The sequence below is a fragment of the Ictidomys tridecemlineatus genome, chromosome 7, assembly GCF_052094955.1.
Source record: "Ictidomys tridecemlineatus isolate mIctTri1 chromosome 7, mIctTri1.hap1, whole genome shotgun sequence".
In the NCBI taxonomy this organism is placed as follows: domain Eukaryota; kingdom Metazoa; phylum Chordata; class Mammalia; order Rodentia; family Sciuridae; genus Ictidomys; species Ictidomys tridecemlineatus.
In genome coordinates, this window is record NC_135483.1 from 75,549,968 (window position 1) to 75,575,634 (window position 25,667).

General features: G+C 37.1%; 1 long non-coding RNA gene across 2 annotated transcripts in view; it reads left to right on the plus strand.

Annotated features, from left to right (window-relative positions):
• The first annotated feature begins 5,601 nt into the window (after positions 1-5,601).
• LOC110598836 (uncharacterized) overlaps positions 5,602-25,667 on the plus strand; it is a 171,824-nt gene continuing 151,758 nt past the window's right edge. For both annotated transcript variants that reach the window (XR_005737887.2, XR_013423999.1), the window contains exons 1-2: positions 5,602-5,747; positions 5,969-6,093. This is a non-coding gene — a long non-coding RNA (uncharacterized LOC110598836). The remainder of the gene's footprint in view (positions 5,748-5,968; positions 6,094-25,667) is intronic.

Sequence of the window (25,667 nt, forward strand, 5' to 3'; positions counted from 1 at the left end):
TTTGGGATCTTGTGTTACTTATGAATCACATGCTTTTAATTTTTTCCTGAAAATATTCCATGAGGCCCATTTTTCCATTCATAAAGGGAATAGTGACAAAAACATGGAAATAAATTTAAAGATGAGGCAGCTATAGTCACAGAAATGAGGCCACTGAGTGGACGTGAGCACAGCTGGGGGCCTGTGGTGTTGGGGGCCTGTGGCCCACCTCTGTGGCCATCCTCCTCACATCCTGGACCTGCTTTCCAGAGCTTCTTTTCTTGAATATACTTTTGCACATGCCATCCCTATGTCAGGGAAGAGTGCTGTTCCCTAGGTAGTGCTGAATGCTTTCACCATCTCATGGCTTATCTGACCCCCTCCCAAATCCTCCACGGCTAGGTCGCCTCTGACTCAATGCTGTTCTGAGCAGCATTGGTTCAGCTTACCCCTGTTTGTAATGCTCAACCTAAAATTGATCATTGATTCTAGCTTTTCTAGGAGGATGTGGAATAAGCTCCACCTTTGCCTTTTCTAGAGCACAAGTTTGAGAGCCGTGTTCTAGAGCTCAAGGTTTCTTTGGATGGGATTTAGGTCTACTGCCGGGTGAAAGAGAAATTGAGTTTTCTGGGCTCCCATCTCCACAGACTTTAGTCTCAGTAGTAATGAGATTAACTAGCATGTAGCCAGTACTTACTATGAACAAGCACTGTTTCAAGCACTTTACACCTTATTTCAATTCCCATGACAATTTAAAATGGGAAGTATGGTTGTTATCACATAGGGGAAACTAAGGCACAGGACAGGCATGTGGTTTGTTCAGGGTCACACAGCAAATGCAGAGTTGGGTTTGAAGTCAGCCGTCAGGCTCAGTCAGGCTCTAAAGGGCCATAATTTAACACCTTTCTTACCATGGCAACTTGGCTTTTGTATATATTGAGGTCACAGTTCAGCATTTGAGGAGAACATCTGCTGCCATGAAAACTTAGAAACTGCCTCACTAGAGTGCGCCTGAGTAACTGGGCTCTTCTCAAGCAGCATTCAGTGGAGGTAAGTTTCATTTCCTCCACTGAAGGTCAACAGTTTTTGTGTAGGTGTGTGCATATGTGTAGAGCAACACTCAGTTGGGAACAGCCTTGGCCTGACGGAGAAAGAGAAATGAGCTAAACTTCTTGGAGCATCTTCACACGCTGGCTCTGGGCCTCATCTGTATGGAGGATGGCTTTTGGTCCTTTCTCCAACAACCTCACATGTGTGTTTACTCCTTCTTATACCATGGGAGGTAAGTCTTGAGTCTGGAAAGGACCCACCAACAGGAGAGCAACAAGTGAGCCTGAGTAAAATTCTCGAAGAGTAGCCAACAGGCAGTTTCCTGTGGCTGCCTTGTTGTAATAATTTGTCGTCTAAATCTCCTCCTCCTCAATTTGTGTTCTTCAAGGATCAAAAGCAGAGCTGATCATCAAGGTCCACTACATAGCTCTCTGATGTAAGCTAACCTGCAAGGACAGCAGGAGTTCATCAGTATGGGTCGCCCTTCCTCAGAATTGAAAACATTTAGCTCTGGGTCTGGCAAATATACCTTTCTCTTAGGTGTGCTTGTGCTTAGCTCCAGGTTACCTTAACTTTTTCTAAATTGATGACATTTGCCAGGAGTTCATTAGGAAAGGACTGCTTTAATACTTACTTTAATACTGTGCAAAGGAATATCCCCTTCTCTAAGCAGAATTGGGGCTTCACAGTAAGGTGGGACACAAAGAGGCTTTTTAAAATTAATAGCATCCGATTGCACAATAAAACAGTGTTGAAGCAACAGCGTCTTACAGCACTGGAGAGCAGATCCAACTACTTTTTAAAAAATCTGTTATTTAAAAAAAATGTTTGTTGTGTGCAAAGAACACCCATAGGTTCCATTTTGAGCCGTGGCCCCTGAGCATTGTAAATGGATGTAATCTAGGGTAGCGGGGTCTCAATTCTGGTTGCTTGGTGCTGGCAGCCAATAGGGGGCGCGGCAGAGGTGGCAGTGCCAGGCTGAGAGGAGCGAGTGGCCGCGCCATATGGGTTCGCGAGGACGCGCCTGGAGAGACGCGCCTGGCTCTGTGCTCCTCTCCAATGCCATCTTCTTCCCATTTGCAGCTTCCCACTTCCCATCTGTGCCCACCCACTGGTTTCTCAAAGATTTTTTTTTTTTTAAATTGGCATGGTTCAAGGAAAAGGAATCAGGAATATGTGGGTTCCCTGTCCTAGGTTCACACAGCATTGGAGATACGTGGCTACTGTGACCTGGCCAGCTTCTTGCATGCATTCTTGAAACTGTGATCCCGTGTCACTGCCGGGGGCTGTGCATTTTGCTGCACGGTGCTTATCACAGTGCTCATGGTACTTTGTAAGTTGCCAGCAAAGCGTTTTCTTTTCCTTTTCATCTTTGCCAGTCCTCCCTACAGACTCCAAAAGGCATCTTCCGAAAACTGATAATTAAAGCTATGGAATCTGAGCATGAGTAATCGTTACCTATTTTGTTTGGGTGCAGCTCTTTAGAGATGATGATGTTCTTGCCAGTAATTATTAGGTTATCACCTTGTCATAGCAACTCCTTCAGGAGATGTGATTTTAGGATAAATGTTAGGCCAACCCTTGCTGTTTAGTTCTCTGATTCAAATAAATGTAGTATTCTAGGTTAACCCCTCACCCCCACCAAACTGAATAGAATATAACTATATGACTGTTTCAAGGATATTTTGAAAACAAGTATTCAGTAAAATATCTGTTTCATCCAGTAATAAATAGTTTACAGCAGCCAGAAATTCAAAATATCACAGCACATTTTGCAGAATACTATCTAGATTCTGCCATCTTGCTGAAACATTCCTACGTATTACTAGCACAGTTTTTTATTGATTGAAGAGTGAGACTATTTGGTATAGTTAGGTTACCGAAAATTCAACTTTTTCAAAGATGCCAGCCTTAAATAATAGGTACTGGTAGACTCCTGCTTTGTTGATGTGCTTTGGAAGACAAGAGAGTGCTGATGGACAAACCTGAGATCTGCATTCAGGCTGAACACAGGATCTCTTTATTTTTATTTTATTATTATTATTTAATCAATGAGGGGAGAGATGGGGATGTGGTAAAAAGAAACCGAGTCGAAAGGTTGTCCTCAGGGGCAAACTCAGTGGTTGTTTCTCTTAAGGCTGTGATGTAGTATATGGCCCCAGTGGAGACCCTTCGACTTCTTTATCACATTTCTCTACTCCTGCGTCTCAAAGTTAGCTTCTGTATTCAAAGATTCTCCATTGCAGACCCAGAAAGGTAGAGGATGCATAGAATGTTCCTTAATGAATGGCTGAAAGGCTTTTGGTAACAGAGGAAATGGATAGATTGTGTTTCATTGACTAAATCAAATCACAGGCCCCAAAGACCTGGATTTTAATCCCAGTATCTTTGACACTGCTCACTCCCTCTCCACTTATATCTATTCTTACCCAGTTTCATTAAGGAAAGATCTTTCTTTGGGTATTCCTGAATTTCTTAAGCAGCTATTGTTTTTATTTGGCTTTCATATTTCATTAGGTGAGATACCCATCTTTCCAAATGTGCCCACAAATTACCAGTCTTCATTTAGCAAGTGAAACAAAAATAGTTCAAAATTATATGTAGGAAAAATTTTCCCATCTGAAAATTTGAAGCAGTAGAAGTTGGATTTTGCGAGTTTGTTTTGGGTAAGCAGCAAGCATATTTCCCTTGGTTGGTTCAGCAAAAACATTTCTGTCCCGTCATCTAGTTAGGGATAAATGGCATATTGTGGTTTCCAAAACTGAGACTGCATATGCTGCACCCAAACTTGCTCAGTTTGGGAAGCTCATGAGTAGGCTTGCCTTTGATTTTTTTTTTTAATTCCCCTGAGTTTCTCTTTTGGCCAAAGAGAAATTTCTTGTATGCCATTCAAAATACTTGAACTTATTTTCAACCCAGAATACAGAAGTAGCTAGTGAGGCCCTTCTCAGAAATTCATTGACATGGAGTGGGGGAAAGAAGGTAGGAGGAATAGAAAGGTCACAAAAAGCTCTGGTGCATTTTCCTTTTTCTGGATATTGGTCCACAAAGAGAAACTCCTAAAAGAAAATGCTGATGGATTTTGTGTTGTCTCTTGGGTTTCTCCAGTAAGAGTGTTAAGGTGTCCTTTGATCAGTTTTTGATTACCAACACCCCAAACAGCTTATGCTTTCTAATGTTATATTTATATATGGTTCTTTGAAAGAGATGGTACAGAGAGAGAGAGCATTTGGGGAAGGTGCATTTAAGGGAAAAATAATTTGGTATTAAGAACATTTTAGAGCTGGCTAAGAAGTTTACGAGAAAATATATTTATTTAGATTTTTCTAGAATGACCATGATGAACAGCAATGGCTTAAAGTAAAACAACCAAATAAGAACAAGTAGGAACAACAACTGCTGTGGGCCAGGAGTTGTGTTAGTCTTCCAGGAAATCTCAAGGAACTTAAAATACAGGGTCCCTGTCTTCCTGGAGCTTTTAGCCTAAAGGAAGAGTCTATCATATGTACCTTAATTAAGTACTTGATACTTTGAAAAGGCACAACTTTTGACAGAACCCAAATGCAACTTAATCTTGTTTCTGTAAACTTTATTCATCGGGATCAAAATCTTCCACCTCTGGATAATATACCTGACCTGGAGGGCCCCAGGGCTTTTCTGGTCATTCTCAGGTAGTACAAAAGATTACCTGATCAATTTGAGTCACACAGTCTCATTTCAAGCATTTAACATGTTTGGTCTTAGTAGTCAAAAACTGGATTTTGACCTAGCTATACAGCTCCTCCTTACCTCTTCCAAAGCCTGCTTGCAGTGGTAGGGGAGGCTACAGAGACAGCTCTCTGTGTGCAGTCTCCTATATTTTTTTTCTACATCCTTAATTAAGCAGTGGGGTTTAGCAGGGTTGAACAAGTTCTGGGGGCCTTCCTCTGTGTAGTGGGAATGTGTATTAAGCTTTGTTTTGAGATCTGAGCGTTGGAGCCTTGGTTGTGTTTGGGGGGGGGGGAGAGAGAGAGAGCTATACTGGAGTCTGGTCACACTCTGTTGCAGGCACCATAAGAGCATTCTCCATGAGTTAGGTCATTTGCACCTTACACCTGGTCAGATATGCACATTCATTATCACCATAAAACCCAAAGAAGTGTATTCCTGAGTGAGTTTGATAGCTTATCTAAAGGCTGCAACTCTGTCAATGAGACTGAGGCTTCAAACTCATACCAGCTGACCAGATTCTGGATTTGTCACCTTGATGACATCATGTATGTCCAGGATAAATGAGCTTGTGGAGAAAGGACAGCTTCTGACAAAAATTCAGGGTTAACAAACAAAGAAACACAAGGTGAGAAAGTAAAAAGAGCCTCTGCCCCGCCCCCTTCCTTGACTCCTCCAGATCTTCGAGGTCTGAGATCTAGGACTGTTTACAAGGGACCCTTGTAGGAAGCCCTGGAGGCCGTGCCACTCAGCGCCGGCCCCGCACCATCACCGGACCTCTGGGGATGTGACAGTGGCTCGGGACATGAGCCCGCTTGTTCGCTCACTCTCAGTGAAAAGAGTTTTGAAATGAGTTCTGAATAGACAGCATTTTCTTTGTGCGGTTGGTAAATAACACAGAGCAAAGTTAGCAAGTTGCAGCGCTTCTGCTTTCTGATTCTATGGAAACTTTTTGTAGGGAGAAGGGCAGGATGTTTTTAACAGAATGTGACCTCACGGGAACACTAGAGGTAAGGAGGAAAAAACTGATGGAGATAACTGAGTATTTTACATCTCAGAAAATAGAGCTTTTAATAAAGCTACAACAGCAGGTTTCTGCCACCTTACACAAAAACAAGTGCTTGGTAGTGTTGTGCAAAGTTTACATTGATTTGGCATTTGTTTAGATATGAGTAAAAATCAATGGTTTTCTTATGTTAATTTTCATGTGCACATTTTTTTTCTTCTTTAGAAAGTAATAAAATATCTGAATCGGGCAGCGTGGAGAAATCCTAAGAGAAATAGCATAAGAGCATTTTGGAACATATCCAGGAAAAGATAATCTTTGACACACCTGTAGGCATTCACCAGGTAAAGGTAAGGCAAAAAAAAAATATTGTCAAAAGTAGATTTTGGTTATTTTATCACATCTCATGGTGGTTTGAACTTTGGGGGGAAAATATACCCCATCATCCAGGACTGATTTTTGAGTGGGGAGTTGGGAGGGGCCCACCTTTTGCCCCTCCCTCTTATAGGCATGGACATGGTAGCCCTGTGTATGTCCACTGTGCCAATGGGCGGTCACCTGGAGTTGTTTCTAATGTCAGCTGTGGAGGAGTAGAGAACATGGTAATTGGGATGGAAGGGACTTGACAGATCATGATATTCTGCTAAGAACGTCAAAGTGTGTAATACTGCAAATGTTACTTGTATAGTATGGAATTACTTTTGGATTTATATTTGCACTGAGACTGACTCATTTTCTATTTAGAATTTTTAAAAAAATCACTTTTTACGGTGCTCAGATGAGAAGTACATCTGTTGCTTACATATAATAAGCATCAAATATGAAGATATGTTGAATACTTGAGCCGTTTGTTTGTCGCTATAGGAGACCTGCAACATATGCGTGCTGTATGTCTCTTTACTGGAATCTAGACACTGAGAAATCAAACTTTATGGTTCTTTCCTTGAGCAATGAGATTTGTTTTTTAATCCCTAGCAACTTTTCACTCACTAAAAAATGAACATCATTTAGAACCCTTGAATTGGGTGTTTTGAATGAAGCTTGGGACAAAGATTGTATTGGTCATTATGACCAATACAACTTGAGATTCTTAAAGTAAAGCTTAGTAAATACTTTTATTTATTGACATATTGTATATACATAACATGAGCTTTATAACAAGATTGTTTCCAGCATGCATGGAAATCAAGCTGTTGGTTTTCGGGACTGTGTCAGTTTTATGTCTCATGATTGTGGGTGAAGAAAAGCAGTTACAACTAGAGTGGAACTGAAAGTGAGGCTAACAGCAGGTGTTCTGACAGAAAAGAGCTTCTGATTTCTGAGCAATTGGTGGATACATTTGTTGCATACAACTCAGAGCCTTGATCTTTCTAACTAATTCAGATAAATTGCTATCAGATTAACTGGAATGGTCCCTTCAGATCAACTTAGAATACTTAATGCAAAAGAAGTGCTTCTCATGTAAGCCATGTTCATGCAGCTGAGATACAAGGATATTCCTAGCAAATTAACCCTATGTTAAATAAATTCAAAATAATATGCTGCTTTCCTTACTAACTTTATTTTTATTTATTTTTTGGTACTGGGGATTGAACCTAGGGATGCTTTGCCACCAAGCTGCATATCCAGCTCTTTTCATTTTTTTTTTTTAAATTTTATTTTGGGACAGGATTTCACTAAGTTGCTAAGGGCTTCATTATGTTGCCGAAACTGGCTTGGAACTTGTGATTTTCCTGCTTCAGCCACCTGAGTGTTTGGGATTACAGGCATGGACTACTGTGCCTAGCTCCTTACTGAATTTTTAGATGACAGAACTTTTTAGATAACCAAACTTTTTAGATAAAAACATTTTCAGTTTGTGGTGTGTGGATTATCTGGAAAGAGCTATATCTCTAATATGAAATAAAAATTAAAATCAAAGATCCAAAACCCCAAATAAATCTTTACTTTGTTTGTTTTTAATTGAAATGCAACTTTATATAGTACCACATAAGAAATGCCCCTTGAGTACTGTCTTGACTAATCTGGGGAGCAGGGACGTGGGAGGGTGGATTGTTTTCTGAAAACCACTTACAGAAGTTTACCAGCAGAGGGCAGCGCAGAGTAATGAACTCTGAAATGTTCCCAAATACACGTTCAAAAACCTAAAGAAAAAATATCTACTTAAAAGTATTCTTTTTTGAACAATATCTTTTACCAAAATTATATATGTCTAAAATGATAATTAAAAACTTCCAACACATTAATCCTTAAACAGGCTTCTCACAATGTTAAGTGTCAAGATACGAGGGAAAAAATCATAATTCTCTTAGGTTTCTGATATTGCATTTCAGTTTTTCTTTTTTTGAAATTACAAAAGACTATGATTTCTAGTACCAGAAATGTGCATAAGGTCTCATTTCACAGATTTTTCAGGATGATATTTCTGATGAAAACTCCTAAATTCAGATTCAGGGAAGAATCTCTTATCAAATATAACATTTGAAGTAACAGTTTAGGAAGTTTTTCATTAGATCCTATTTCCTTCATGCAAAACAATATCATGTTGTTCTACTTGTTAACTTTTTTTCTTTTCAGAATTATTATGGTAAACTTTTTTGTTTTATAATAAGACACGTAATGCTCAACAGTTGGACATATATTGGAAATCTGGGAAAAACATACTAGATAGTCTCAAAGAATTTAGAGGACTTTTTGGAAGCATGTTATATTTTATTTGAGGATGATTATAAAACCCTAACTCATTGACCTATGAATAAATATTTATAATAGCTAAATATCTTTATACTGAATTTTATCCTGTATCCTGAAAGTCATCATTGGAGAGTACCATTTTTCTAGGCTGATTAGAATTATAAAATTCTTTTCTCTTTTCAAAAGTTCATGAGCACATAACAAATTGGAACCACTTTTACAAGCCAAGTGACCCCCATATGTCCATTTGCTTTCTTGGATTTACCTTCTGAGTGACTGTGGCTCATATTGACTTCAGATATTTGACATATCAAGTATCGTTGTCTGCAAAGGTTTCCCAGGCAACTGCAGCAATTCTTCTGGTTCCAGTTAAAAGTGCCCTTGAACTCTCAGCTCATTTCACTTCCCTGTGTGGCATAATGCGTGCAGCAGAAGGAAAACACCAAAGAATTCATATAACAGGCTAATGTGAGTGGGTGGGTGAAGAGAAGGATGTATTCACAAAAGTGTCCACTTGGGGTATTGAGTTGGCTGGTTTTGCTTTTTTTTTTTTTTTTGGTATCAGGGATTAAACCCAGGGGCAGTTAAATAATCCACATTCCCAGCTCTTTTTAAAATATTTTATTTAGAGACAGGCTCTTGCTAAATTGCTTAGGGCCTCGCTAAATTGCTGAGGCTGGCTTTGAACTCATAATCTTCCTGCCTCAACCTCCCAAGTCTCAGGGATTACAAGTATGTGCCACTAGGCCTGGCCCTTTGTCAAGCTCTTATTTGAATGGGTAGGGGACAGGGAGAGGCTACAATCCAAACCCTGTGTTCTGGGTTGGACTTTATTTGCTCTCATGATTCATAGATTGACTTTTGAGAGTAGAGTCCCTAACTCTTGCCCTAGTCCCCCCAAGAGCTCCTTTAGGTGCAGATTGCTAGCCTACCAGGGAATGACCAAATCCCTGAGTGATGCCTTCCTTAGACCCTTGCTGTCACAAACATTGACCTTTGCAAATCACGGTTTTAGATCTTGTTTCTTACATAAATCGTGAAGGTGGGAGTAGTCTTGTTCAATTATTATTTTTAGTTTTCTTTCTTTTTTTCCTCATTTTTTTATTGGTGCATTATGGTTGCACATACTGATGGGATTTGTTGTTACATATCTGTACAGTCACACCATGCACAATATAACAACATGATTTGGCCAATATCACTCCCCAGCACTTCTCCCTTCCCTCCCCACCTGTCACCCCTAGGTCCCTTTCTGCTACTGATCTCCTTATGATTTCCATAAGTTCTGTCCCTGCTTTTCTTTTCCTTTTTTGGACGAAAGTTTTCTAAGTACCTTCCAAATAGTTTTTAAAGCACAGTGGAAGGAAGAAATTGGAATCATTGATCCTGTGGTTTGTGAGGGGTCCTGCTTTTGGGCATTGATAAAATAATAAAGATTTTACCTTTTGTAGACACACAGCAGAGTTTGAACTTTATTTTTTCTTCTCTTCCCTTTACTTCTGCTCTTGTTATCATTACTGAATAAAATAGTGACAAGACTTATTGAAAAATAAAGTAATAGATATATAGTCTGCACATCCTACTAATGGAACTCTTTAAATAGGAACAGATTGCTGATCTAAGGACAGACTTCTGCATAAATCTCTGTAATACATTGAACTTAAAATCTAGAGAGCTCCATCAGTTGATTTTGTGGCATCTTGATCCTGCCATAAAAGTACAGTTATGCCCTTTCTTTCCTCCCCCTACCTCTTACCATTCATTTCTCCCTGTATTTGTTATATTTTGTTCTACCAAAAATACTCACTGGGATATGAATTTTCCATTGAAACATGTCTCAGTAAGCACTTTTAAAAAAAGTCTCTTGTGAGTCAGTAACAAATTTTATTAAGGAAATTTTCTTATATATATGAAAGCATATATAATATGGAACATATATAATAATTACTTTAGCTACTGGCCCTCCTCACCACTGTGATTATTACTTTGAATAATCCTTGACTTGTTAAAATCCACATAGATAAATGTAATTTTATAGTGGAAAATGTAGTTTTTAGGATATGAAATAATAGTAATCAATTTGAATAAATATTTGCTATTTGTTTTCATAAAAGTTTTAATCCTCAAAAGAGAACTCTGACCAAAATGGGGATCTAGCAGGATCAATGAAACAGGTGGCATGAGTCATATCACTGGCTTTTAATTAAAAGGATGCTGTGGATGTTGGCATGGACTGGGCTACACATAGGCAGTTTTAGAATTTCTTAAGCTGAAATCCAGCTGGAGAGTTCTTAGTCAGATGGACTTATTTTGATAATTTATAATCTATCTGTGTATTCAGAGCATTGATGTTATAGTTTTGATACCTAAATCTCAGTTTAAAAATTTCAAAGAGGTATATGAATTCTGAGACTTGGACAGTTATTCCCAAGCCAAAGGATTTTTGCACAAAGCTAATATGTATAATAGGGAATCAGTCTTTCACTGTATAGTTTTGTCATCATGTTTCAATAACTGAATGAATATTCTGAATTAATAAGCATAACGTTTGTATAAACTAAAGACTAGTCTAAGCTCTGCATTCATTGATGGGAACCTTAAGCAAATGTTTCTTTTCATCAGCTTGTTCAAAAGGCATAAACATAATTATGATTCTGAGACAATAACATGTAGACCAGTTGAAATTTTAACTGGGTCGGGATGAGATAACTTAAAGTTATAGGTTGCCTGTAGTTTTGAGTACTTGGGAGAATCTGGATGGAGTGCATTTTCTTTTTTAAAAAATATGTACATATTTATAGTTTTTATCTTACAGGAAAATGTCTGAGCATTAAATCCTTTCAGTAGGATTTTGGAGGATTTGTTTTTTAACTGAGTCTTCAGTTCAAATTACAACAGATAAGTTGATATTCATTGCTTGGAGAAAATATAGAAGTGTGGTAGAAATATCAAAGGATTAATTAGTTTTAAAGTTCTCAAAATGCTGAGAGGGGGAGTAAAGGGAAAAGGAAACTTGACTGACCGTCTTTCCACACAGTTCTGTGCTATGTCTCCTTTTAGAGTTAGCTCATGAAAACAGTGCTTGTTGTAGGGTCAGGTCTTGTTACATCTCTGTTTCTTCCTTCATTCTCCATCCTTTACATCACTTTCTCTTCATTTCTTAAACATTAGGGCTGTTACAAAGCTAGAAAAGGATGCAGGGAATATGTGCTCACTGGGCAGGGAAATGTCTCTCTGCCTTGGCTCTCTTGTCTTTGAAGAGGGTACCATTCATTCATGCAACAAATATGGGAGCACTTCTCTGAGTCGGTGTTGGTCTCAGTGCTTTGAATATGCTCTCTCATTTAGTTCTTTCTAGAGCTCTTAGAGTCGAGCTACCATATGACTCAGCTACACCATTCCTTGATCATTTTCCAGAAGTTAAAGTCAGCATATAGGGATTCTTGCACACTCATGTTTATCAGAGCACAATGCACAGTAGCCAAGTTATGGAATCAGCATAGGTTCTCCCACAGATGAATGGATAAAGAAATTGTGGTATATATGCACAATGGAGTTTTATTTAGCTATAGAGTAAAATGAAATTATGTCATTTTCAGGAAAATTGATGGAACTAGAGACCAGAAGTTTGAATGAAATAGGTCAGAATCAGAGAGAAAAGTATTGCATGTTTTCTCTTGTATGTGGAAGGTAAAAGAAAAAACAGGGAAAAAAAAGATGTCATGAAAGTAGAAGGGAGACCATTGATAGAGGAACAGGTTAGGAGGAGGGAGGTGAGTGTATGTGTGAGAGGTATTAGCAAGTAAAATTGATCAAATTGTGCTTTTATGTACATATGAACATACCACAGTAAAACCCACAATCTTTAACATATACAAATAAAAACACCCAAGAGTCCTTATGGGTGGTTACTGTTAGTGCCATTGTTCAGGAGAAGAAGCTGAGGTTTTCAGAGAAGCAAGGAAGAATTTTCAAGATCACAAAGAGCCTAGTTACTGCCAAAGTTGGGTTGTGAATCCTGCACCACAGCTTTTCTCATTACCACCTTGAAAATAGACCCTAAGGAGCTCATACTTTAGTACTGACATTTTACATTTTTTATTTTGAAATGATTTCAACTTAGAAAAAGTTGTAAGTGCAAAAACTGTAAGCATGAAGAATTCCATACATCTATTTCTCTGTTTCTCTCTATATGCCCATATTTACATTTTAATGAAATATTTGTGATATTTATAAACATACAGCTTCTTTACTGATGCATATTTCAGTATATATTCCTAAACACACGGACATTATTTTTTATATCTTACATACACACTATGCAAGATCAAAATTATCAAATTAGCAGTGATATAATTGATAGACTTATTCTGGTTACCTCAAAAATATTCATTACAGTAAACAATAAATAACTACAAAAATAAATAAAGCAAAGAGATTCTGTGGTCTAATACTAAATTTGGGATCATGCATTGCATTTAATTGTCATGTGTCTTTAGTCATATTATTTTTTCAAAAAAATTTATTTTTAATTGATAAATAGTAATTGTACACATTTATGGGGGTACAATGTGACTATAATGTGTAGTGATCATATTAGAGTAATTGGCATAGGTGTCTCCTCAGACATTTATAATTTCTTGATGTTGGGAACATTCAAAATCCTTTTGACTAGTTATTTTGAAATACACAATGAATAACGACTAACTATGTTTTCCCCACAGTGCTATTGAACATTCGATGTTATTACTTTTATTTATCTGTGTCCATTAACCATTCTCTCTATCCTTCCCTCCCCGCCCTCCTTCCTGGGTTCTGGTAACCACTATTTTACTCTCTATTTCTTTGAGATCAGCATTTTAGCTTCCACATATGAGTGAGAGCATGTGGTATTTGTTTTCTGTGCCTGACTTGTTTCACTTAACAAAATGTCCTCCAGTTCCTTTTAATCTGGAACATTTCCTTAGTCCTTTTCTCTTGTGACCCTGACATTTTTGAAGGGTAGAGACTAGTTAATTTTCCAAATGTTCTTTAAGTTGGGTTTGTTTGATGTTTCCTCATGATTTGATTCAGGCTATCCGTTTTGGGTAGGAATACCACAGAAGTGATGTGTTCCTTATAGTGCAGTATGTCAGAAGGTTTTGTGCTGATCTGTCCTATGACTTGCTCATGTGGGTGAGATGATGTCTGCTGGACTCCTTCAGAACAAAGTTACTACTTTATCTTTGTAAGTGTTAATGCCTTGTACAGAGATATTTTGAGAGTGTGTAAATATTCTGTTATTTTATCTGATTTTTATCTCACTAGCTTAAACATCCATTGATGGTTCTTGTCTGAATCAGTTATCTGAATAGAAAACAAAAGAGAAAGTAAGATACAGTTCTATACAGAGCAGGGAGCCCGCTGGATAGGGGAGGAGCCCCAGAGCACAAGGCGAAGTCCTTCTCCCTTGCTGGGGACCTCCTTTGTACATTTTCCTCTTTTTCCATCTTTGAGGAATGGAGCTATATGGTCCTTAGAAAACCTGAAATGGATTCCTGAAGACCTGAAACAAATTGTCTTGTGGCTTTACTGAACTATGGGGAAAATCCAATATGCCTCCAAGGATGTAGACTGACTGACACTGATGGAGGAATTTTAAGTGCATTCATAACTCCACCTACCCAAAACCCAAGGGACAGCTGCTGCTGACCAGGCTGCACCAAACAAAATGATTCACTCTTGAGTTTATGCTCTGAGGAGCAGATGAACAGGAGTTGGCAATAGCTGGGCATATGCTAAGTTCAGAGAATTTATCTCAACTATCTCAAAGGAACAAAAGACCGAAAAATTGTACAAATTGAATATAAAATGAAAGGAAATGCTGTGGTAATCAAGCAAAAATTACAAAAACAGGGAAAGGAAAACCAGAGTAAGATACAAAGGGAAGGGAAGGAAAATGGAGCATAGTGTGTAACAGGTGCTATATTTTTGAGATTCATCTGGAGGATTTCTGGATAAAGGAAAATGATCCAACCTGGATTTCTACACACATCCAAACTATCAGTCAAGTGAGAAGGTAGAATAAAGATGTCTGAAAATATGCAAGACTTCAAATCTTCTTAACTCCTAGGAACCCTATCTCAAGAGTATGAAAAGATGTGCTCTAAAAACTAAGGTTTTACACAGTGAAAGAAAGCAATGTGGATGCCAGAAACAGGACCTTTATTGCAGAGCAGCAAGGTACCTGGGATGTGAATAAAGGAGTTTGGGCATGATGGCTCTGGACCAGAGCTAGAAGCTGACCCATGCAGACTGGAGCGGGAAGGCTGTTTTCAGACAGATTCTCCAGGAAGATAAGTTGAAAATATACTCAAAGCATCGTGAGAGATTTATGTGACTGAAGGTCAAATTGGAGGCCAAATTTGTAATAACAATGTGAAAAACTCTGCAAACAAACTTTGAGATAATTATAAGGGCACAGACCCATATTGGGGACTGGAACTTTGGATAATTTTTAAAAATTCAAATGGATATTGAAAGCAAAACAAATTCCAGGTACTGATTTATTATAAAATTTATTTAAAATTTTTTTATTGATTACCATTCCTATATCATCTCTTTTTTCTACCTTTTTGAGCATATTTATTGACATAAACTTTGTAATATTTTCTGTAGAAAGAGTGGAAAGATTATTTAGCGTAGTTAATTGTTCTTATTTTTAATTAATGATGGTTTTGTTTTTTCAACATTACCATTTATTATTGGGATTGTCATAAATTTTTTATATCTCTTCATTGTTCTTTCTTCAATTATGATAGTAGATTCTTTTCAGAACTGATAAGTCAGTATTATTTACCCAAGAGCCACAGTGATAATCAAATGATTATTAAGGATAATAATGGTATTTAGAAGATTTAAATAAAATGTAGGACCAGAAGCTTCTTGTACTGGTGAGCATGTTTGGTATCTATTGGGAGAGACATGCCTGGTCCCCGGTTGCCAAAGTTTCTGTACTTTTTGGTTTATAGCTTATAATTTTACCAATGTATGTTAGTTTCCCGTTTGATATTGTTGATGTTTAAATCCCTTAAAACCTTATTAAATGTTAGAGAAGAGTGATGTTAGCAAGGTGGCCAACTAGAGATTGCTTAATGCTTGTCCCCTTAGAAAAAAAGACCAAAACAATGAATAAAAACTATTTTTTTCTATAGTGACGGAAGGAGAATGCTGAAGTACAGTAATTGAGTGGCAAAATCTTTGAGGAGTACAGAATCTCAGGATGGCCACAGGGGGAACAAAAGCACACTTTCTCTCTGCCACCCCATACTTCCAGTCAGGATCACCTTATAGGAGGTACTTCACCTTATAGGGAAAAGATAAGCAAGAAGTCCCCAGCAGCCTCTGCACCACTGTTTTTATTCCCCCAATACTTTTTTAGTTGTAGATGGATACAACACCTTTATTTATTTATTCATCTATCTATTTATTTATTTTTATGTGGGGCTGAGAATCTAACCCAGTGCCTGGCACAGGCAAGTGCTGTACCACTGAGCCACAACCCCAGGCCCCTCCGTAGCACTATTAGCAACTGAAGTCTGTACTGCTGGAGAAGCTTGCAGTCCTCATAGGCCCTGAGCCTAGCTTAGGGAACTACCTGGAGTTCACATACTGCCCTGCTCCAGAGAAGGAGCTCACAGTGCTCCATCCCAAACCCCAGGGGCCCAAGCTGCTACAGTACTACACCATCTTGAAATCAGAGCCACTGCTAGAATGCATCTTGCTTTGGGCCTAGTGGCTAGTATGTCCTTTTATCTCTGAGGCACTACTGCCATTGCAAAACACACAAACACACACACACACACACACACACACACACACACACACTGGGTTCAATTCTCAGCCCCACATAAAAATAAATAAATAAATAGATAAATAAATAAATAAAGGTGTTGTGTCCATCACACAACTACTGCAGATACACAAACAAGAAAGGAATCAAAACTTATTACTGTAGAAAATGACCAAATCACAAAAATAGACAACAAGAGAGGAAGAAAAATATAAAAGAGCTATAAAACAACCAGAAAACAATTCACGAATGACAGGATAAGTCTTTACCTATCAGTAATAAACTCCAGCAAAAATGGATTAAACTCAACAACCCCAGGTTAACTTTAAAGATACTAATAAGCTAAAAAGGAAAGAATGGAAGAAGGTATTTCACATAAATAGTAATAAAAAGAAAGCTGGGTGGCTCTGCCTGTATGAAATAGAATAGTCTTTAAGTCAAAACTGTTATAAGAGTCAAAGAAGTTCATTATCTAATAATAAAAGGGTCAACTCATTAAGAGGACCCAACAACTGTTGGTATATAGGCATGCAATACTGGAATGCATAAATATACACAGCAAATATTAACATACATGATGGAAAAACATAGCAAGATAATAATAGTAAGGGGCTCAAATACTCAATTTTAACAATGGATAAATGAACCAGACAGAAAACTAATAAGGAAATACTTGACTTGACTTGAACCTCACGTTAGAACAGATGGACCAAACGGATATATGCAGAACTTTGCATCCAGCAGGACCAGAACATACAGTCTCCTCTAGTGCATATAGAACAATCTCCAGGATAGACCATATGTATTAGTCAGGGGTTCTCTAGAGGAACAGAACCAACATTGGATCAAGCTATCTATTTCTCTCTCTCTCTCTCTCTCTCTCTCTCTCTCTATATATATATATATATATATATATATATATATATATATATATATATATACATACACACACACACACACATATATACACACCACGTACTTTTTTTTTTTTTTTTGTAAAAAAGGGGTTTGTTAGATTGGCTTACATAGCCAGACCTGGATAGTCCCACAATGGCTGTCTGAAGGCTAGACAGTGGGAGGAACCAGCTGCTCAGTCCAAGAAGCTGAATTCTCTAAACAACAGGAATCAATGATGCAGCTCCAGTCTGGGACTGAAGGCCTGGAAACTCCCTTGGAAAGTCACTAGGCAGAGTCCACTTTGGAAGAATGAAGGAGCTGGAGTCTGATGTCCTCAGGTGATCACAGCAGCACCAGAACCCATTCAAGAAGAATTTAGCTTGTGTTTGCTGCTGCTTCCATGTTTTTCCATCAAAATCTCCTATTATAACTGTGCTGTCCACATTTAGGATAGGTCTATGCTTTAGTTCCACATACTTTTTTAGTTCCACATACTTTAGTTCCATGTCCAACTGTATAAAAAAATAAAAGAGCAATGCCAATTCTTAGAAACACTCTCACTGAGACACATGGAAGCCTTGTAATCCCATCAAGTTGACAATTCAGATTAACCATCATACCATATCTGAGTCCACAAAATAAGTCTTAACAAATCTAAAACCATTAAAATCATATCTAGTACTATTTCCAATCACAAATCTATGAAACTGGAAATCAATAACAAGATCAATCTTAGAACATTCACAGATATGTGGAAATTAAATAGCTATATTCCTGAACAATCAATGGGTCAAAGAAGGAATCAAAAGAAAAAGTAAAAAAAAAAATTGAGATAAATGACAATGATAGTGCAACTTGCTGAAACCTGTGGGTATATGACAGCAGTTGGAGTTTATTGAAGTAGATGCTTAGATTAAAAAAGAAAAAATATCCCAAACAAATAGCCTGATATTATATATCATGGAAGCAGAAAAAGAACAAACTAAACTTAGCAATAGGAAAGAAATAATAAAGATTAAAACAAAAATAAATCATGGAACAGGAAAACCAAGGGAAAAAAATCAATGAAACAAAGAGTTGCTGCTTTGAAATATAAATAAATAGTCCCTAGCTAGACTAACCAAGAAAAAGTAGATGAAGAAGATGAAATAAATAAAACCAGAAATGAAAGTGGGAACATTTCAACAGATACCTCAGAAAAAAGATCATAAGGGACTATTATGAACAAGTATATGCCAACAAATTGAATAATGTAGAGGAAATATATAAATTCCTAGAAAAATATAACCTACCAAGATTGAATCAGGAATAGAAAGTTTTGATAAACCAATTACCAAGGGATTTAATAACCTTCAACAAAGAAAAGCCCAGGACCCCATGGTTTCACAGCTAAGTTTTATCAAAGAACGATTACCAATATTTTTAAAGCTATTTCAAAAATTAGATCTGGAGGAAATACTTATAAACATATCTTATGATGTCAGATGTTAACCTCAAAAAAGCGAACAATTCAGAGATACTACAAAAGAAGATCATAGGCTATCATCTCTCAATATTTATGCAGAAATCCCCAATAAAATTTAGCAAACTCAATTCAGCAACACATCAAAAATATTATGTATCATGACCAGGTGAAATTTGTCCCTGGCATGCAAGGCTGGTTTAACAAACTCAAAGCAATCGATGTGATACACATTACTAGATAAAATATCACATGTCATCTCAATTGACATGGAAAAGCATTTGACAAAAGTTCAGCATCCTTTATTAATAAAAGCTCCTATTAGTTTAGGTATAGATGGAAAGTTCCTCAACTTATATAATAAAGGCCATTTATTTTAAAAAAATTTTTATAAGAAATAAACAATTTATTTAAGCAGTTATTATAGTATTCACTAGAAGTTCATTGATATGAGATAACAAATAATTAGCATTGTTTCAGTAATTCCAACATTTATGTCCTTTGTTCAGTAAAAGTATGTGGGGAAGGAAAGTCGATATCTTTATGTCTTTAAGAAGTATGTGCTCCTAGAGGGTAGGAAGGAGAAATGCGGGGACCTGTGAGAGAGGAGAGGTGACTGAATGATGTGTTTCTTCACTTTGATGCTGTTTTCTATACAGCCCAGTACCTACTTGTAAATATTGGTGGATCCTGAGTGGGTAGAACAGTCAGTCTAAGAGGAGGGCAGATTGAAGATGAAGGTGGGTGGGACAAAGAAGAGCTAATGTAGAGCCAGGTAGAGCAGATGTGTGCAGCTGCTGATGGTGAGCAGGGCTGCTTGTCAGATGTGATTTATATTGAATCCTATCACCTGTCTTCATTTATGTTCTTAACTTGTGCAATTTCTTTTCTAGTGACTGTCCAGGAATAAAGTGCCAGGTGGAGGAAAAGTGTTTATTGTGTGCGGTGATATGCTATTACTACTTCCATCTGCTCACAGGCCCTGGGGCTTTACAGCTGCAGGATTAAAGATTAATACAGAGTAACAGATCAAGAGGGTCGATCCTCATACATAGTAGGTGCTCAATAAATGACATAAGTGGTGGAGGGGACAGGGTTTGCATTATGAGACATGAGTTAAGGGATTGGGGGTTTAGCTCATTCGTAGAGTGTTTATTGTGTATGAGGCTGGGGGTTCAATCCCCAACACCAAAATAAAATTAAAATCATGCATTAAGACAATAGTGTATCTTCTAACAGTTTCTGTCTACATTTCAAAAGTATGCACCTTTTTCCCTTCTAAAACAAATACTTTCTGAGCACGTACTAAATGCTTAAATAATTTTGGACATGATACATCTCTCGGTAAAGGCCATTTATGAAAAACCAATAGCTAACATCATGATCAGAGGGGAGACACAGAAAGTTTTTCTACTGAGATCTGAAAGGAGGCAGGGATGCCTACTCTTACCACTTCTCTTCAAACATAGTACTGGAAGTACTAGTAAGAGCAACCAGCCATCAAAAACAAAAGATGTCTAAGTCAGAAAGGGAGAATTAAAATTATCTTTATTTGCAGATGATACTATCCTATATTCAAAGCACTCTTAGAACCAATGAGTGAATTCAGCAAAGTTGTGGGATATAAAATGAATATACACAAATTAGTTGCACTTCTATATGTAAATAATGATTAATCTGAAAAATAAATAAAGAGAAACATCCCATTTATGACAGCACCAAATACTTAGGAATAAATTTAACTAAAGAGATGAAAGATTTGTATGCTAAAAGCTATAAAACATTGATGAAAGAAAAAGAAGAAGAGTTTCAAGGACTATGTTGAATAGAAGTGATGAAAGAGGGCATCCCTGCCTTGTTCCAGTTTTTAGAAGGCATACTTTCAATTTTTCTTCATTTAGAATTATGTTGGCTTTGGGTTTATCACAGATAGCTTTTACAATGGTGAGATGTGTTCCTATTGTCCCTAGTTTTTCTAGTGTTTTGAACATTAAAAAGGTGCTGTATTTTGTCAAATGCTTTCTTTGCTTCAATTGATATAATTATATGATTCTTATCTTCAAGTCTATTGATGTGATGAATAATATTTATTGATTTCCATATGTTGAACCAACCTTGCATCCCTGAAGGAGCCAAAGACATATATTGGAGAAAAGACAGCCTCTTTAACAAATGGTGCTGGGAGAATTGGAAATCCATATGCAGCAAAATTAAACGAAATCCCTCTCTGTCCATGCAGAAAACTCAACTCAAAGTGGATCAAGGACCCGGGAATTAGACCCAGAGACTCTGTACCTAATAGAGAAAAAAATAGACCCAAATCTTTATCACGTCAAATTAGGCCCCAGCTTCCTTAACAAGACTCCTAAAGCACAAGAAATAAAATAAAGAATTAATAAATGGGATGGATTGAAACTGAAAATCTTCTTCTCAGCAAAAGAAACAATCAATGAGGTGAACAGAGATTCTACATTTTGGGAGCAAATTTTTGCCACACACACCTCAGATAGAGCACTAATCTCCAGGATATATAAAGAACTTAAAAAACTTAACACCAAAAACCCAAACAGCCCAATCAATAAATGGGCTAAGGAACTGAACAGACACTTCTCAGAAGAAAATACATAGTCAATTAACAAATATATGAAAAAATGTTCAACATCTCTAGTAATTAGAGAAATGCAAATCAGAACTACCCTAAGATTTCATCTCACACCAGTCTGAATGCCAGATATCAAGAATACAAACAGTAAGTATTGGTGAGGATGTGAGGGAAAAGGCATTGATGGTGGTGCTGCAAATTGGCGCAACCACTCTGGAAAACAAAATGGAGATTCCTTAGAAAACTTGGAATGGAACCACCATTTGACCCAGCCATCCCACTCCTCATTCTATACCCAAAGGACTTAAAATCAGCATACTACAGTATTGCAGCCATATCAATATTTATAGTAGGTCAACTCACAATAGCTAAACTGTGGAGGCAACCTAAATTTCTTGTAATAGATGAATGCATAAAGAAACTGTGGTATATATACACAATGGAATATTACTCAGCATTAAAAGATAAATGCAGGTAAATGGATAAAGTTGGAGAATATCATATTAAGCAAAGTAAGCCAATCCCCAAAAAGCAAAGGCCGAATGTTCTCTCTGATAAGTGGATGCTGATCCATAATAGGAGGGGGGTGGATCATGGGAAAAATGGAGGAACTTGGATTGGGCAAGGGGGAGGGAAGGGAGGGAAGCTGGTATGGGGGTAGGAAAGATAGTGGAATGAGATGGACATCATTACCTTGGGTATATGTATGACTGCACATATGGTATGATACTACATTGTGTGCAATCAGAGAAATGAAAAGTTGTGCTGCATTTGTGTACAATGAATCAAAATGTATTCTGCTGTCATATATACCTAATTAAAATAAATAAATACATTTAAAAAAATAATTGGGGATATTAGCTCAGACTTTGGAGAAAAGCCATAAAAAATAAGGAAATAAAGTCCTGTCATTATATATATAGGATTATCTTAAGATAGACTTTATTATTGTGGTAAAGGAGAACATTTCAAGATCAAATCTTACTGAACTTATGCTAAATAAAAATCATGAGCCAAAATTTATTATGATATATATATAGGAAACTAACAAATAAATTGAAGAATTAATGCCTCAAAAAAAAAAGAAAGATAAAAGAAAGAAAATGAAGAAGACACAAAAAATGGAAAAATACTCATTATAAAAATTAGGAATCTACTAATTTAATGCAATCCCTTTCAAAATTCCAGCATTGTATTTTAAAAAATGGAAATATAAAGAAAAATCCTATAATCCTTATGCAACTAAAACAAACTAATCCAAATAGTCATAGCAAATAAAACTAAGAGGAAGAGGAAAAATAAGTTTGGAGGCATCCTACTTCTTAATATAAAATTATATTACAAAGCTATAGTAATTAAAATGGTTTAGTACTGGCTAAAAACAGAAATATGGACCAGTGGAACAGAACAGAGAGTGTAGAAATCCAAGCATAATATAGCCAACTAGTTTTTGACAAGGGCACTGAGAGAACACAATGTGGACTAGATTGTCTTCTCATAAATGGTGCTGGGAAAACTGAATTTTCACATGCAGAAAATGAAACTGGATTTTTTAAAAAAGATGGATTTAGATCTTTGTTTTAAAACATATATGAAAATCACATCGAAATGGATAAAAATCCTAAATGAACCACAGAATTCTTAAAAGAGAATGTAAGGAAAAGCTTATTGACATTGGCCAGTGTTATATACCAAAAGCTACAAAACAAAAGGGGCTTCATTAAATGAAATAGCTTCTTCACAACAAAGGAAACAATTAACCGAGGAAGAGACTACCTACAGCATGGGAGAATATACTTGCAAATCACAAATCTGGTAGGCGGTTAGTATCCCAAATCTTACAACCAAATCTTACAGCCAAACAAATAACCTAATTAAAAATGGGCAAAGAATCTAAACACGTGCATCTCAAAAGACATAAAAGTGGCCAAAAAATAGATGACAAGGTGCTCAACATCACTAATCATCAGAGGAGTACAAATAAAAACCACAATGAGATATCACCTCACACCCAATAAGAATGGCTTTTGGGTACACATCCAAAGGAGGTACAATCAATATCTGCATTGCCATATTCACTACAGTGTTTTCCCCAACAGCCAAGAGATGAAACAACCTGAGTGTCTGTCAATAGATGAACAGATAAAAACAACAACAACAACAATAACAACAACAAAAAACCTGTGGCATAAATACAACGGAACATCATTTGGCCTTAGAAGAAAGGACATCCTGCACTTGCCACAACATGGTTGAGCCTGCAGGACATTAATAAGCTAAGTAGTCAAAAACAGAAAAAAATGTTGCATGATCTCATTTATGTGTGGAATCTGAAAAAGGAAAAAAATGCACAGAGATGGAGAATAAAACAGTGGTTACCAGGCTTGGATGTGAGGTGTGTTTATGTGATGGGGTAAGGGCTGGGGGAGTGGGAAGGAAGGTGTAGTTGGAAAATATAAAATAGCAGATATGTAGGATGAAGAAGTCTAAAGTTCTTCATGTAAGACATGAACACTATAGTTAATAAAATTGTATTGTAATAGGGACTTTTGTTAAGTAAGTAGAGTTTAGCTGTTCTTTTCACAAACAGTATCTGTAAGATGATGAATATGTTGATTTGCTACCCTACGTAACCATTTTACTATCTATATGTATCTAACAATATCATGTCACACAATAAAATTTATTCTAAAAAAGAGCTAGAAATTCTGTTTACCATCTTATTTTTGTTTTTGTCTGTTTTCTGTGTATTTACATATTATGGGAATGCATATTCTGTGTTTACATATTCTTCAATTTTTGTAAACATTTCACTAGTTTTAGCAATTTTATTAAGTTTCCCTAAGCTTAGTTTGTAAGTTTAGATAAAGGGTGTCTTGACTGAGTTCATCAAGTTTGCTTGAATCCTAAAATTAGATATTTTGGTTAGAGAGTAATTCCAGTTTTGCGGAGAATATTCTTTCCAGGTACACTCATTCCCAAGAACAGGTTTGGCTGGTAAATTGGCAGTATTTGAAATTATCCTCTGTACTTAGCACAGCTTTTTGTGTTTGGATCTTTATCAGTATATCAGATTTTCTTCATCCTTATGGTAAGTTCTTTCTCATAGACCAGGAAAAAGTCTTTTTTCTAAAATGTGGCTTCTCTCTACCATAATCAACCTTCATAGTCATCAGATCAATTTTAGTACTATATACATGAACCTCAGTCAGTTCTCCCCATGAAATTCCTGGGCTCTTCCCCAGCTCTTCCATGGCTCTCTTATGTCATCACTTCTGAACTAAAATGTTAATTTCTCAATAATGTATTCCTGGACCACCCTGTTAAGATGGCAAGCCCTATTCCTACTCCCTCTACTCACTTTGTGATTTCCCTAGTTTCAAAATCACTTAACATTCTTTGATGTAATACATATTTTGTGTGCATACATACATAATATATGTATCTTCTATTCTTTGTTCATTGTGCTCACTGCTCTGTCTCTGTCCTCAGAAGAGTTCTTGGCACATAGTAGGCACTTAGGAAGTTGCTTAGGAAGTCCTACTATGGCTCAGCCAGAATACTCTGTGACATTGTGTTTAGAAGTTTGCTCTGATAGATATTTCCCAGCAAGACACTACCTTAGTCACTCACACTGTAGACTTTGTGGACTGTGGGTCATATGGTGTCAGGAGTATTCTCTTGAAGCTCATCCATTCTCATGTCTTGAACATTGCTTCCCGGTATTTCTATAGTTTCTCTTCTCTTCAGTTGATCAGTATGTTCATTTCCAAAAACCAACAGTTTATACCAAGCACAGAGGACAGGTTTTGGGAAAAGTAACTCTTTCATTGATTTAACAAGTGTTCTGGGCTCTTTCCTTAAGGATTTTTTATTCTACAGGGAGAGAAAAGCAGCTAGTGGGTCAGGTATATGATGGAGCACACAGACAGCATATCAAATGATGGGTTTGTACAGTGTCCCTTTTGTGACAGGGTTAAAAATATTATACATGAACTCAGCTTCTGATTTTAAGAAGTTGAACACCAGAGGAACATCCGCTTGTTTCACAGAGGGAACTGTGACTCAGCAAGTAGAGCCAGCCCAAGCTGAAATCTGAAAAGAATGGGTGGAGAAGTTGGAGCAGGTCTCAGGAAATGTGAGATTTGCAAAGAGAAAGAACTGAAAAAGGTTTTGAAGACATAGGCTGTATGCTCTGCAGCTTACTGCCTACTCCCATCCCAAATCCCTCCAGATTACATCAGTGAAGATCCACATTGCACAATTTTCCTAATTTATTTTTTTAAAGAAAGATTGGAGTATAGAAGGGCAGCTACCCACAAAGGAACAATTTGATGATAGATGGAATTTGTACTCTCCTGAGAGGTGTGGCTAGAGACTAGGTGCCCTTTGCTGAGGCTGAATAAGTAAGCAGTACCTTTTAGACATTCTGGTAGAG